We start from the raw sequence: 15,334 nt of genomic DNA, 5'->3' as shown, positions 1-15,334 counted from the left end.
AGGAAAAGCACAGGGCTTCCTTCAACAACAATTATAGTATCAGTGGGTAACTGTCTGGAGAGGCTTACTACGATGCTGGACATCATTCTAAGCAGTTTTTTCTTTTTTTGCTACACCACTCTGTATGTGGGCTCTCAGTTCCCCAACCAGGGATTGAACCCATGCCCCTTATATTTGAAGGGGGGAATCTTAACTGCTGGACCACCCTGGAAGTCCTATAAGTCCTTATCAAAAGTCAGTGCAGAAGACGTAATGGAGGCACAGAGAGATTAAATAAATTGCCAAAAGCCTCACAGCTCACCTCGACCATCTGTGTCCAGAGGCCTTCCTAACCACAATACAGGCATCTCCAGTTAAGACTGTGGACTGGGAAACCCTTGCCCTCTTCTGGCCTGATTTATAGACCTGGCTGGGAGAGTTTGACAGCCCTGACGAACAGGGCTGCTGAGCACGCTGGTGGCCAGTTGGAAAAATACGTGAAGCCAGGGAGTGGAAGGAGGCCTGGCCGCCTGGTGGGCTCTGAGTCACATAGGTCAGCGGGAGCTGGCCCACTCAGCCTGTCGCCCTCAGCTGTCTCTCTGTGCTGCACACGGAGCCGGGGCTCGGAGATGGGAACTGCGATTTATAAGCTCTCAGGCAAAATCAACTTTCGGGTGAAGAAAACCCACATACACGGTAGGTTCCCCTGTCTTCTGACTTTCTGAAGGCACCCGGGCCACTGGGAGGACCGTCTTGACACTGGTTCAGTTGTTCGTGCCTTTGATGTTACAAAAGGACCCAGCTGGCCTTCAGGGCTGGGGATAAAAGCTTCAACGGGGACTGCTGTTTGGGTTTCTTGTCATCTGAGTCCTTTTATAAGCCAGATCACAAGTAAGCTTTATTTTCTTGTAGACCAACGTGCTTTCAAATGTTGCATGAGTTAAACAAAGGGTGGTGACAGCAAAGCCCTGCAGCTTCTTTCTATTACAGGACAGCTCAGAGGTTTAATTTTCCATAACAGATGGAACAGTAACTCCAGCATTATTTTGACCAGTTATAAATATCAAAGACATGTGTCTTGCTGGCTAGATTCTTCCTAAAAGGATTCAAGGACCTCCAGGGGTTAGTCCTCAGCTCCAAATCTTTCTTGAGGAGCAACAGAAATTGCCTTTGGGCTCACGGTGTAGACAGGGGGTGATGAGAGCTGTCTGGTGATAAAGGCACCGGTATAATCAGCAGAGTTTCTAGTAGCTTCAGCTGTCTGTAGATCTTCATTAGCAACAAAATCGAAATGAGGGTTTAACAGAGAATAAGTAAAAGAGGGGTATCTCCCAGTTTTCTCTTGCCAGTGATGGATAGATTAGCCATCCTGAGGCTAGTGAAGGCCTCTGCAAGGCTGTGGGGGAGCAGGAGGTGGCACTGTCATGTGTATGTATGTGTATTTAGAGTGAGAAGGTGATGGGGGCTGGAATGGGCCCAGAGAGGAATTCTGCCTGGTTTTAAGCCATTAGCTGTCTTGTTTCTTGGCATGAGTAGCAAGATGCTGGTCTTAATGCTAAGCAATGGAAAATGTTGCCAGGGCTGTGTGTCTGCCACATGACCATATCACTACTAGAGGTTCTAGAGGTTGTCACAAAACAATAAGTGGTTGTGTTTCTAGAATTGCTTGCCTGGTCCTCAGGCACATCATTGTCGTGTTTGATCATATCTAAGACACTGTCAGTTGTGATGCTTTATGAACCACAAAGAAAGGAAAATGCTGGACGTCCCTGGTGGTCCAAGGGTTAAGGCTCTGTGCTTCCACTGCAGGGGTCATGGGCTCAGTCCCTGGTCAGGGAACTAAGATCCCCCATGCCAAGTGGATCAGTCAGTAAGTAAATAAATTTAAACAGATTTAAAAAAAAAAAAAACTTTAAAAAAGGGAAGGAAAATGTTGTCAATTAGATGATATGGTACATCCATCATTCATTGTAAGACAGTTCACTTCAGAAATGTTTACATGTCTTTAAAAAGTGCCTTTAGTATAGGTGAAATTGGGTAGGTAGCCTTCCAAAGTTCCTGTTAGTCTTGTAAAACAGTGCTTCCTCATAAAAGTATCCCCATCCCATTAAAACTTTGTTTACAAGAAGTAGATAAAACTTTCCCAATTTGGGTTTTGCTGTCTCTTTTTTGAAGTATGCTTTTCATAAAAGGAAATAATGGGCCTGCTGTAGGCTTGACATTACAGTGAAAGAGATTAAAATTGATTATGAATGAGAGACAAAAACATAAAAAGAGAATATGTTTCCTAATGGCCTAGTAAACCTTGAATAGCTTGTAGAATATTTGACTATCACACACCTCTCTAATTCAGTTGGCCTATGTTGGGTTTATTAGAACATCAACACATATAAATAATAACAGTGTCAGTCTAGTTCCCAGATAAGAGAGGAGAGCTATGGAGCTCTCAAAAAAAGAAAAAAAAGATGGTGCACACCTTGGAAAGGAAAACTGTGGCATAAGGGGTTGGAGTGCATCTCTGCACTATGCTCCATGCTTGTGTTATTGGCTTCTCTGTGACATGTGCCAGGGCTGACCAACTGTTTTCCTGAAACTTTCTCCTGTCTTGACTTCCCTTTCCACACTCTTGCGTCTTTCTCCTCTTGCCTCTCAGAATTTTACTTCTCAGTCTTCCTCGCAGTACCCCCTTCACTATCAGTGAGCTTGCCTCAGCCTAGTTCTTACTATGGTAGGAATAGCTGCCACTTTGTGTGAGCTCCTATTCAAGAGCATTCTCGGACTTAATGTGTTACATCATTTGAAGGCTCATGGGAGCATGGTGAGGCTCCAAGATGCCCTCTGCTCCCAGAGGGTCACTTGAGCTTCAGAGTGGGCTAATAACTTGTGCAGAGCTTTACAGTAAGGAAGAGGAAGAGGCAGAGTTCAAATCCAGACGGTCTAACCAACAAACTACACTCTTTCCAGTAGGCCACTCTCCCTCTCAGATGGCTCTCAGCCGTAACGCGGACCTTGCCATACATCTGACTAAGATAAACGACTCCCCATCTGTGACCCCGTCTCAGCGCTCCCTCCTGAACTGCAGACTCACTCCCCCAGCTACCAGCTGAACATCCTCCTTCATAATCCACTGGCACCTGGATCTCACACTGCCTAGAGCTCAGCCATTCATCTTTTCCACCAGCGTCCTTACCCTGTGGCAGACATCACCTGAGGGGGTCATCTTCAAGTCAGTCCTCTTTCTCCGTATCAACAGGACTAGCTGCATTGTTCACTAGGGCTGCCATAACAAAACACCACAGACTGGGCGGCTTAAACACCAGAACTTGATTGTCTCACAGTTCCGGAGGCTGGAAGTCTGAGATCTAGGTGTCGGCAGGTCTGGTTTCCCAGAGGCCTCTCCTTTTGGCGTGCAGGTGGGCGCCTTCTCTCTGTCCTCACTGGTTGCTCCTTGGGCTCTGTGTGGCCTGTGTCCTAACACACTTTTTTTTTAATTATGTACTTATCTTTGGCGGTGCTGGTCTTTGTTGCTGAATGGGCTTTTTTCTAGTTGCAGCGAGCAGGGGCTACTGTCCGTGGCCGGGCTCGGGCTGGCCATGGTGGCCTCTCCTGGAGTGGAGCGCAGGCTCTAGAGTCCGCAGCCTTCAGCAGTTGCACGTGTGGGCTCAGCAGGTGCGGTTCCCAGGCTCTAGAGCACAGACTCAGTTGTTGTGGCGCACGGGCTTATTTGCTTCTCGACATGTGGGATCTTCCCAGGTCAGGGATCAAACCCAGGTCTCCGGCACTGGCAGGCAGATTCTTTCCTGCTGAACCACCAGGGAAGCCTTCAGATACTTTTCTTATAAGAACACTAGTCATATTGCATCAGAGTCCACCCATGTAACCTCATTTTACCTTAATTACTTCTTTAAAGGCACTATCTCCGAATACAAGCATATTCTGACATATGAGGTTAGGTCTTCAACAAATGAATCTGGGAAGAACACAGTTTATACCATGACACTAACCTTTAGGCATCTCTAAAATCTGACTGTCCATCTTCATCTCTTTTAGTTGAGAACAATGCCATTTCTTAACCATTATGGTACTCTCACCATTATGAATATTATTAAGTAATTTGTTTCTGATTACAAAAAGAATTAGATGAACTCTGTATAAAATGTAAAAAAGCACAAATAAAAAATAAACCCCTATAAAAGCACAAATAAACCCCTATAATTGGTAATTGACATAATAGCCTTACCTTTTTTCTATGCATATATATTTTAAACACTGAATCATAACATAGATTCTCCTTAGTAATTTGACTGTATAATTTAACAGTTTCTCATGCCAGTGAATGTTATTCTCCAACAGCACTTACTGATCATGCCACAGTATTCCATCACACGGATGTAACATACTAACTGACTTCCCATTGCTTCCGCATTCCTACCATTACAGTGAAGATCCCGCCTCATAAGTCTTTCCTCACATCATGATTATTTCCTTAGGGTAGGTTCTTAGAAGCAGTGTTACTGGGTCAAAGTGTTAGTCCCGTTTGAAGATTTTTATATATATATGTTCGCAAATTGCCTTCCCAAAAAGGCGGTTTCAATTCGGACTCCTGCCAACGCTGCTTGAAAGTATCAAATTCTCAGCAGTCTCACCAGCACCGTGTGTGTGTGCTGATTTTCTAGGTGAAAATGTTCTCTGGTTTTCAGTGGGTGATGACAGTGCCGGCTTCCTTACAGTGAGTTCATTTCTGCAGCACAGCAGTCTCCAAAACAGAGTTAGCTCACAGGCCAATTCTCACGCTCAGTCTACAGCCCACCCCTCCTCCTCTTCAGCCCTCCGTTCTGTCCTGTGGCACAAAAGGCCTTGCACGAGGGCAACTGTCCAACCCCAACCAATACTATTGCTCCTGACCAACTCTTGGGCCTCAGGGTGATCACACTGGCATCTCCTATTGAAGGAAGACCCAGGCAAGAAGACTGCATGGGTCCTGGGAGCAAGCTGGAGACCATTTGGGCAGAGAAACTCTGAGTCCTGGGTACCCAGCAAGTGATGCCCAGAAGCTGGCCATGTTGGTTCTAGGTAAGCGTGTCCTGTGAGCTCTGTGGGGAGAACGTGGCCAGAGGGAGGCCAAGACAGGCATCAGGGCAATACTATGAGTACCTGCCAGTGTGCAAGATAAGCCCTAGAGACTGAGAAGATTATAGATGTTCTATCAGTATCATCCTTAAATTTTTCTATTTGTATGCATTTTATTCTATATGTAATGTATTAATGTAGTAATTTATGTATGCAGTGATAAATAAATATATTGCTTACCCTGCATGCATTAGAGACATATGTTCAATTTCCTCTCTCTCTCTCTCTCTTTTTTTTTAATGACAGCAGAGTGAGTTCAAAACAGTGTAGACTTCACCATAGGAATTATATAAATTGATGATCTGAGTTTTTAATCGATCACCTTTCTTTAATCCTGCTCGTTCCCTTCCAGTCTCCATACTGCTACCAGAAGGATCTTTTTTTTTTTTTGACAGTATAGACTGATTCTATCACACTTGTGCTTTAAAATGTTTCTGTTGTTTTCCTCTGGTTTGGTTTCTCAGGATCTCCTACTCCTGCAGTCATCCTCAGTTTAGTTCAGTTCAGTCGCTCAGTCGTGTCTGACTCTTGGCGACCCCATGAATCGCAGCACGCCAGGCCTCCCTGTCCATCACCATCTTTCGGAGTTCACTCAGACTCACGTCCATCGAGTCCATGATGCCATCCAGCCATCTCATCCTCGGTCGTCCCCTTCTCCTCCTGCCCCCAATCCTTCCCAGCATCAAAGTCTTTTCCAATGAGTCAACTCTTCTCATGAGGTAGCCAAAGTACTGGAGTTTGAGCTTTAGCATCATTCCTTCCAAAGAAATCCCAGGGTTGATCTCCTTCAGAATGGACTGGTTGGATCTCCTTGCAGTCCAAGGGACTCTCAAGAGTCTTCTCCAACACCACAGTTCAAAAGCATCAATTCTTTGGCGCTCAGCCTTCTTCACAGTCCAACTCTCACATCCATACATGACCACAGGAAAAACCATAGCCTTGACTAGACGGACCTTAGTCGGCAAAGTAATGTCTCTGCTTTTGAATATGCTATCTAGGTTGGTCATAACTTTTCTTCCAAGGAGTAAGCGTCTTTTAATTTCATGGCTGCAATCACCATCTGCAGTGATTTTGGAGCCCCAAAAGATAAAGTCTGACACTGTTTCCACTGCTTCCCCATCTATTTCCCATGAAGTGATGGGACAGACGCCATGATCTTCGTTTTCTGAATGTTGAGCTTTAAGCCAACTTTTTCGCTCTCCTCTTTCACTTTCATCAAGAGGCTTTTTAGCTCCTCTTCACTTTCTGCCATAAGGGTGGTGTCATCTGCATATCTGAGGTTATTGATATTTCTCCCAGCAATCTTGATTCCAGCTTGTGTTTCTTTCAGTCCAGCGTTTCTCATGATGTACTCTGCATAGAAGTTAAATAAGCAGGGTGACAATATACAGCCTTGACGGACTCCTTTTCCTATTTGGAACCAGTCTGTTGTTCCATGTCCAGTTCTAACTGTTGCTTCCTGACCTGCATATAGATTTCTCAAGAGGCAGGTCAGGTGGTCTGTATTCCCATCTCTTTCAGAATTTTCCACCGTTTATTGTGATCCACACAGTCAAAGGCTTTGGCATAGTCAATAAAGCAGAAATAGATGTTTTTCTGGAATTCTCTTGCTTTTTCCATGATCCAGCGGATGTTGGCAATTTGATCTCTGGTTCCTCTGCCTTTTCTAAAACCAGCATGAACATCAGGGAGTTCACGGTTCACGTATTGCTGAAGCCTGGCTTGGAGAATTTTGAGCATTACTTTACTAGCATGTGAGATGAGTGCAATTGTGCAGTAGTTTGAGCATTCTTTTGCATTGCCTTTCTTTGGAATTGGAATGAAAACTGACCTTTTCCATTCCTGTGGCCACTGCTGAGTTTTCCAAATTTGCTGGCATATTGAGTGCAGCACTTTCACAGCATCATCTTTCAGGATTTGAAATAGCTCAACTGGAATTCCATCACCTCTACTAGCTTTGTTCATAGTGATGCTTTCTAAGGCCCACTTGACTTCACATTCCAAGATGTCTGGCTCTAGGTGAGTGATCACATCATCATGATTATCTGGGTCATGAAGATATTTTTTGTACAGTTCTTCTGTGTATTCTTGCCACCTCTTCTTAATATCTTCTGCTTCTGTTAGGTCCAGACCATTTCTGTCCTTTATCAAGCCCATCTTTGCATGAAATATTCCCTTGGTATCTCTAATTTTCTTGAAGAGATCTCTAGTCTTTCCCATTCTGTTGTTTTCCTCTATTTCTTTGCACTGATTGCTGAAGAAGGCTTTCTTATCTCTTCTTGCTATTCTTTGGAACTCTGCATTCAGATGCTTATATCTTTCCTTTTCTCTTTTGCTTTTCATCTCTCTTCTTTTCACAGCTATTTGTAAGGCCTCCTCAGACAGCCATTTTGCTTTTTTGTCTTTCTTTTCCATGGGGATGGTCTTGATCCCTGTCTCCTGTACAATGTCATGAACCTCATTCCATAGTTCATCAGGCACTCTATCTATCAGATCTAGGCCCTTAAATCTATTTCTCACTTCCACTGTATAATCATAAGGGATTTGATTTAGGTCATACCTGAATGGTCTAGCGGTTTTCCCTACTTTCTTCAATTTCAGTCTGAATTTGGCAATAAGGAGTTCATGATCTGAGCCACAGTCAGCTCCTGGACTTGTTTTTGTTGACTGTATAGAGCTTCTCCATCTTTGGCCCAGGTCATTAGGTGCCCAATATGCTACTGGAGTTCAGTGGAGAAATAACTCCAGAAAGAATGAAGGGATGGAGCCAAAGCTAAACAATACCCAGTTGTGGATGTGACTGGTGATAGAAGCAAGGTCCGATGCTGTAAAGAGCAATATTGCATAGGAACCTGGAATGTCAGGTCCATGAATCAAGGCAAATTGGAAGTGGTCAAACAAGAGATGGCAAGGGTGAACGTTGACATTCTAGGAATCAGCGAACTAAAATGGACTGGAATGGGTGAATTTAACTCGGATGACCATTATATCTACTACTGCGGGCAGGAATCCCTCAGAAGAAATGGATTAGCCATCATGGTCAACAAAAGAGTCCGAAATGCAGTACTTGGATGCAATCTCAAAAACGACAGAATGATCTCTGTTCGTCTCCAAGGCAAACCATTCAATATCACAGTTATCCAAGTCTATGCCCTAACCAGTAACGCTGAAGAAACTGAAGTTGAACGGTTTTATGAAGACCTACAAGACCTTTTAGAACTAACACCCCAAAAAGACGTCCTTTTCATTATAAGGGACTGGAATGCAAAAGTAGGAAGTCAAGAAACACCTGGAGTAACAGGCAAATTTGGCCTTGGAATGCAGAATGAAGCAGGGCGAAGACTAATAGAGTTTTGCCAAGAAAATGCACTGGTCATAGCAAATACCCTCTTCCAACAACACAAGAGAAGACTCTACCCATGGACATCACCATATGGTCAACACTGAAATCAGATTGATTATATTCTTTGCAGCCAAAGATGGAGAAGTCATCCTACCTCGCAGCTTTCCTAAAGGTAGTCCCAGGGCCAGCAGCACTTTCTCTGTCCAGCCTCCATCACTTGCATAGATATGATGCTTCTTCTGCTTGAGTTGTCCTCTCTCACCTCCTCCAGTGCCAATTGCCTAATTCCTAGACCACATCACCTCAAGTACCACCTCCCCTAGGAGCTTTCCTTGGCTTTCAAAGGCTGCCTTAGGATCTGTCCTGACCCCAACTCCATGCTGCTGTTGTGTTTGCCACACTGTGTTGTGTAGCTCATTTCTTATCCGTTTCTCACACTGAGGGCAAAGACTGGTCCTCTATGGCTGTGTACTGAACTGTCCACCAGGCCTGGGGAATGAAGTACATGAACATTTGTTGCATGGCTGAAAGAATGTGGACAAGCATGCAGAGTAAGTCCCTGCAAATTAGTTGACTCTGACGCTAGAGACTGTGGCTTCTAGGTCACCTCTGGATGCCATTAGGAAAGCTAGGTCCCTGTTACCCTCCAGTAGGTTTAATCCTGGCATCAGCACACAAAATATTTTTTATAATGATGATATAGGCTGCTGTATCCTTGGCTAGAAGAAGAACTACCTGTAGAGCCCCACTCAGTGTTTCCCTCCAGGTTCTTCTTGCCTGGACACTACTTTCACAGATAAAGTTACTTCATAATAAGGCCCCTTAAGTATTTCATAATGTAAGATGCCTCTTGAATGGGTTTCATTACTAGACTACTGTTTAGAGGTCTATTAGCTGGTGAATAGAGTTATAGAAGTTCTTATCTATGTGTTGTGATCTGGCTGAAAGAAACCTTTTGGAGAGATTTACATTGGAAAACAGTGTGGGAGTTCCTCAGAAATTATACAGAACTACCATATATCCCGGCAATTCCTCTCCTAGGAATGGAAACAGATGAATAGATAAAATGTGGGCTTCCGGCCAGTGAAATATTCAACAATAAGTAATGTTCTGATATGTGCTACAATATGGATAGACCTTGAAAGGAGCTAAACACAAAAGGCCACATGTTATATGATTCTGTCAAAACAAAATGTCCAAAATAGACTAATCTGTAGGAACAGAAAGTAGATTAGTGATTTCCAGGGGCTAGAGGAAGAAGGAAATGGGCAGTGGCTGCTAACAGGTAGAGGGCTTGTTCTTGGGATGACAGAAATGTTCTGCAATTAGATAATAGTGACTACTGTGCAATGTTATGGTTATACTAAAAATCATTTAATTTTATTTTTTAATTTGTATTTGTTTTTTTGGCCACACCATGCAGCTTTTGGGAGGGATCATAATTCCCCTACCAGGGATTGAACGTGGGCCCTCAGCATTTAAAGCACCAAATCTAACCCCTGGAACTCCATGAAATTCCCTGAACTTTCTACTCTTTAAAATGGTGAATTTTTATTGACATATAGTTGATTTACAATATTGTGTTACAGCAAACACAGCAAAGTGTTTGCAAAGTGACTCTGTTATACATATAAATTCTTTTTCACGTTCTTTCCCATTATATCAATAGCGTGCCACAGGGTGTTGAGTATAGTCCCCTGTGCTACACAGTAGGACCTTGTTGCTCATCCAGGCTGTATATAACAGCTTGTGTCTGCTAACCCCAAACTCCCGACCCTTCCCTGCCTTACCCCCTCCTCCACTGGCCACCACAAGTCTGTTCTCTGTGTATGCAAGTCTGTCTCTCTTTTGTAGATATGTTCACTTGTATTGTATTTTAGATTCCAGATATAAATGATATAATATGGTATTTGTCTGTTTCTCACTTGGCTTAGTGTGATCATCTCTAGATCCAACCATGTTGCTGCAAATGGCATCATTTCATTATTTTTTATGACTGAGTAATATTCCATTTTTTTTTTTTTTAGAAATTAAGTCTTTATTGAATTTGTACAATATTGCTTATGTTGTTTATATCCTGGTTTCTTGGCCATAGGGCATATGGGATCTTAGCTCCCCGACTAGGGATCAAACCTACACCCTCTGCATTGGAAGGTGAGGTGTTAACCACTGGACCAGCAGGGAAGTCCCTATTCCATGTATTTTGTACCACGTTTTCTTTATCCATTCATCCATCAGTGGACGTTTAGGTTATTTCCATTTCTTGGTTATTGTAAATAGTGCTGCTATAAACATAGGGGTGCATGTATCTTTTCAAATTAGAGTTGTATCTGGGCATGTGCCCAGCAGTGAGATTGCTGGATCATATGGCAACTCTGTTTTTAGTGTTTTGAGGAATTTCCATACTGCTCTCCATAGTGCCTGCACCAATTTACATTCCCACCAACAGTATAAGAAAGTAAGAAAAGTATTCCTATTTGTCCACAACCTCTCCAGCATTTATTATCTGGAGACTAGACTCTTACTGATGGCCATTCTGACCTGTGTGAGGTGACACCTCATTGTGGGCCTGGTTTGCAATGGCCATCTCTATGTCTTCTTTGGAGAAATGCCTCTTTAGATCTGCCCACTTTTTGGTTGAGTTGTTTGTTTTTTGTTGTTGGATTTTATGAGCTATTTGTATATTTTGGAAATTAAGCCCTTGTCTCGGAGAAGGCAATGGCACCCCACTCCAGTACTCTTGCCTGGAAAATCCCATGGATGGAGGAGCCTGGAAAACTGCAGTCCATGGGGTCACTGAGGGTCAGACAGGACTGAGCGACTTCACTTTCACTTTTCACTTTCATGCATTGGAGAAGGAAATGGCAACCCACTCCAGTGTTCTTGCCTGGAGAATCCCAGGGACGGGGGAGCCTGGTGGGCTGCCGTCTATGGGGTCACACAGAGTTGGACACAACTGAAGCGACTTAGCAGCAGCAGCAGCAGCAGCAGCAGCAAGCCCTTGTCTACTGACATCATTTGCAAATATTTTCTGAGTCAGTAGATTGTCTTTTCATTTTGTTGATGGTTTCCTTTGCTGTGCATAAACTGGTAAGTTTGGTTAGGTCCCATTTGTTTATTTCTTATTTTATTTCTATTGCCTTGGGAGACTAAACTAAGAAAACATTGCTACAATTTATGTTTTGCCTATTTTCAGAGAATGTTTTGCTTATGTTCTCTTCTATGAGTTTTATGGTGTCGTGTCTTATTATATATGTATATTTAATTATTTAAGCCATCAGTGGTGAATTTCATATTATGTGAATTTTATCTCAGTTTTTAAATTGTGAAAATGACATTGATAGTAGTCTAATCTGTCTTTGTGAAATGTATTCACTGGTATCATGTTTGGATTTCAGAGAAGGCCGGGTTTTTATAAATGGCTCAGCATACCACTATGAAACAATAGGCCCTACACAGCACATGTCTCCATTGCTCCACATCAGATACTGGGTTTTGATTGAGAGGCTTAAATTTCCATGTGCCCATCAGATGGACATTTACGTACCTCTAATCAAGAACCTCCTGTACTTTCTCTTTCAGAGGGTAAATACATATGTCATTCTTACTGCCAAGACCTGGTACATCTGGATTATCCACAAAATGGGAAATTACCAAGCGGTATGCCCATTTGTGAAATAAGACACTCAAGCCAAAACAACCCTCAGGTAGGTGCTACACAGTGCTTGCAGTGTTCTGAACTGGGGGCTGTGCCATCACTTGAATGCCAAGAGAATGGGCTCCTTACCCCCATGGCTTACCTGTGTGTCTTCTTAAGTGCTAACTCGTGTTTATTCTTTGCCATGACTCTTTCTTCTGTTGCATCGGAAGCTTAACCGTGGGTTGTGATCCTAGAAATAATAGGATAGAATGTGCTAATAGTTTATCCAACAGATTTTGGAAAAGATGCAAGGCGTCAATCTGTACCATTGTTAGTCCATGTTTAGGATGAGGTCTGGCTGACAGGTGTACTCGCTGCCAACTGACGATGGGACTTGAACTTTGAATGAGTGTGTTGGTTGTCTCTACATCTGATAAGGAGCCTCAGGAATCCATCATTTTTTACTGGTTCTGTTAAAGCCAGGATCTCCAACTAGCTGGTCGAGATCTACTTTTGATAGGTCCTCAGCCTGGTTTCTGGCAGACCTCCCTCCTCACTGTTTTCCCTGGTTTGCTGAGGTTTCCGAAAGAAAGGGGGTACCACGAGCAGTGAAGCCTACTCCTCTGCTACCTTGACTATTTCTAGCATCTTCTCTCCTGACCTTTCAAGATTTTTCTTTAAAAGTCATCTTTCCTCCCCACCCCAGAAAGTTGGGGGCAGTGGCATGAAATGACCTTTAAGTGTCTTCTTGATTTCTGGGAGTTCATTTTCATGTCTGAATAGGATTACTGAAGTCAGGCAACAGTATACGTCTTTCCTTTACATGTGTCTGAAGTTATTATTCAGCCTGGGGCCAAAAGACAGATTTTGTACAGCCCCCTGACCAATGCTGAGCACAAAAGAACAGATCAGTGATTTTTGCCACTTGCTTTTCCCCTAACAAAGTTAAGTCTTGATCAGAGCACTCATAGCTGCTGTGATGAGTTTGTTCAGCATGTGTGGCTCTCACATCTGTTAAATTTCTATTCAATTTAATTACACTTGGCAGGGGCATAAGGAATGAATGGGGAGTCAGTAAAGGGCATGAATAATAGCTTGTCTGGCAAACTGATGGCTTCATTTTAACTAGAGACCGATGGGACTTTTACAAGGGAGTCGATTGGAGTTCCTGCAGAGTTGCACCAGCTTTAAAACTAATTTAAGAAAATGCCTTCATCTCCAAAAGAAAAGCTTGGATTAGGGAGGCAGTTTGTAATTTAATAGGATGACTTTGGAGTGAGCACAGAGAATAATAGAGGTATTGTGAGAGGCTCTAGGGAGAACAAATATATACTTGTTCGGCTTGAAAAAAAAAAAAGTAGAGTTCAAGTGTAAGGTTTAAACAAATTCTTTAGAAAGTTTCTCAAAAGGTACCTGAACTACCAATGCTGACTAATTCATATACTTGTTATATACATTTTAAAAAAGTAACACTGAGCAATCCTACGTGGCTCTAAAAGCTTTACATAATTATAAAGTAATTTGATTTTTGATCTTAGTTTAATTAAAAAATTTTTTGTGGACCATTTTTAAAGTCTTTCTTGAATTTGTTACAATATTGTTTCTGTTTTGTATTTTTTGGGTTTTTGGCTATAAAGCATGTGAGATCTCAGCTCCCCAATCAGGGATCAAACCTGCACCCCAGCATTGGAAGGTAAAGTCTTAACCACTAGGGAAGTCCCTAGTTCACTTATTTTTAAACTGTAGAATTTAAGATTTAAAAGTTGACGTTCTGGGGAGTTCCAGATTTGGTTTGCTGGATAGAGCCAAAGCAGAAGATGTGAAAAATGGCCTCCCAACAGGCTAAGTATAAAATTTCTCTATATTAAAGTAAGAATGCCCCCAACTGGGAATACCACCTAGCATATCATTTCCTGCATATACATCTAGGGCATAATGTATACTTCACAGGAGGTGATGAGAATTAAATTCAGTTTTGAATATTTTTTCTTTTCAGAAGGCATATCCAATATAATAGATTGTTTTAAAATTCTACCTAACCAATCTATTCCTGAGATTTGAATTGGGGTTTGATACTATATTTAGCTTTCCTCATGAGTTTTTTTTTTTCCCTAAGGTTTTTTTTATGTGGACCATTTTAGAAGTTCTTATTGATTTTGTTGCAATATTGTTTTTGTTTTGTTTTGTTTTTGGGTATGAGGCATGTGAGATCTTAGTTCCCTGATCAGGGATTGAACTGGTACCCACTGCATTGGAAGACATAGGTCTTAACAACCCCTGGACTTCCAGGGAATTCCCTCTCAGGGGTTTTAAACCTGCTATATGATCAATGCGATGGTTTCAAAGTCATTTACAGGATTCTGAGTTCTGACAATCTCTCAGGATATTAACCTTTTGGAAGGTGATGCTATAATCTTTGGCCACTGCTAGAGGGATAAAATCAAGTGGGCCTTAGAAAGCATCACTATGAACAAAGCTAGTGGAGGTGATGGCATTCCAGTTGAACTATTTCAAACCCTGAAAGATGATGCTGTCAAAGTGCTGCACTCAATATGACAGCAAATTTGGAAAACTCAGCAATGGCCACAGGACTGGAAAAGGTCAGTTTTCATTCCAATCCCAAAGAAAGGCAATGCCAAAGAATGCTCAAACTACCGCACAATTGCACTCATCTCACATGCTAGTAAAGTAATGCTCAAAATTCTCCAAGCCAGGCTTCAGCAATACGTGAACCATGAACTTCCTGATGTTCAAGCTGGTTTTAGAAAAGGCAGAGGAACCAGAGATCAAATTGCCAACATCCGCTGGATCATGGAAAAGCAAGAGAATTCCAGAAAAACATCTATTTCTGCTTTATTGACTATGCCAAAGCCTTTGACTGTGTGGATCACAATAAACGGTGGAAAATTCTGAAAGAGATGGGCATACCAGACCACCTGACCTGCCTCTTGAGAAATCTATATGCAGGTCAGGAAGCAACAGTTAGAACTGGACATGGAACAACAGACTGGTTCCAAATAGGAAAAGGAGTACGTCAAGGCTGTATATTGTCACCCTGCTTATTTAACTTTTATGCAGAGTACATCATGAGAAGTGCTGGACTGGAAGAAACACAAGCTGGAATCAAGATTGCCGGGAGAAATATCAATAACTCAGATATGCAGATGACACCACCCTTATGGCAGAAAGTGAAGAGGAACTAAAAAGCCTCTTGATGAAAGTGAAAGAGGAGAGTGAAAAAG

At 42.5% G+C, this 15,334-nt stretch overlaps 1 long non-coding RNA gene across 1 annotated transcript in view; it reads left to right on the top strand.

The window, feature by feature from the left end:
* Positions 1–590: 590 nt before the first annotated feature.
* Positions 591–15,334, top strand: part of LOC121819126 (uncharacterized) — a 69,716-nt gene continuing 54,972 nt past the window's right edge. Inside the window, exons 1-2 of the long non-coding RNA XR_006059343.2 lie at positions 591–675; positions 12,035–12,159. This is a non-coding gene — a long non-coding RNA (uncharacterized LOC121819126). The remainder of the gene's footprint in view (positions 676–12,034; positions 12,160–15,334) is intronic.

This window comes from Ovis aries, chromosome 3 (genome assembly GCF_016772045.2).
Source record: "Ovis aries strain OAR_USU_Benz2616 breed Rambouillet chromosome 3, ARS-UI_Ramb_v3.0, whole genome shotgun sequence".
Classification (NCBI taxonomy): domain Eukaryota; kingdom Metazoa; phylum Chordata; class Mammalia; order Artiodactyla; family Bovidae; genus Ovis; species Ovis aries.
Note: the sequence above shows the minus strand (reverse complement) of the source record. Positions and strands in the feature narration are given on the sequence as shown.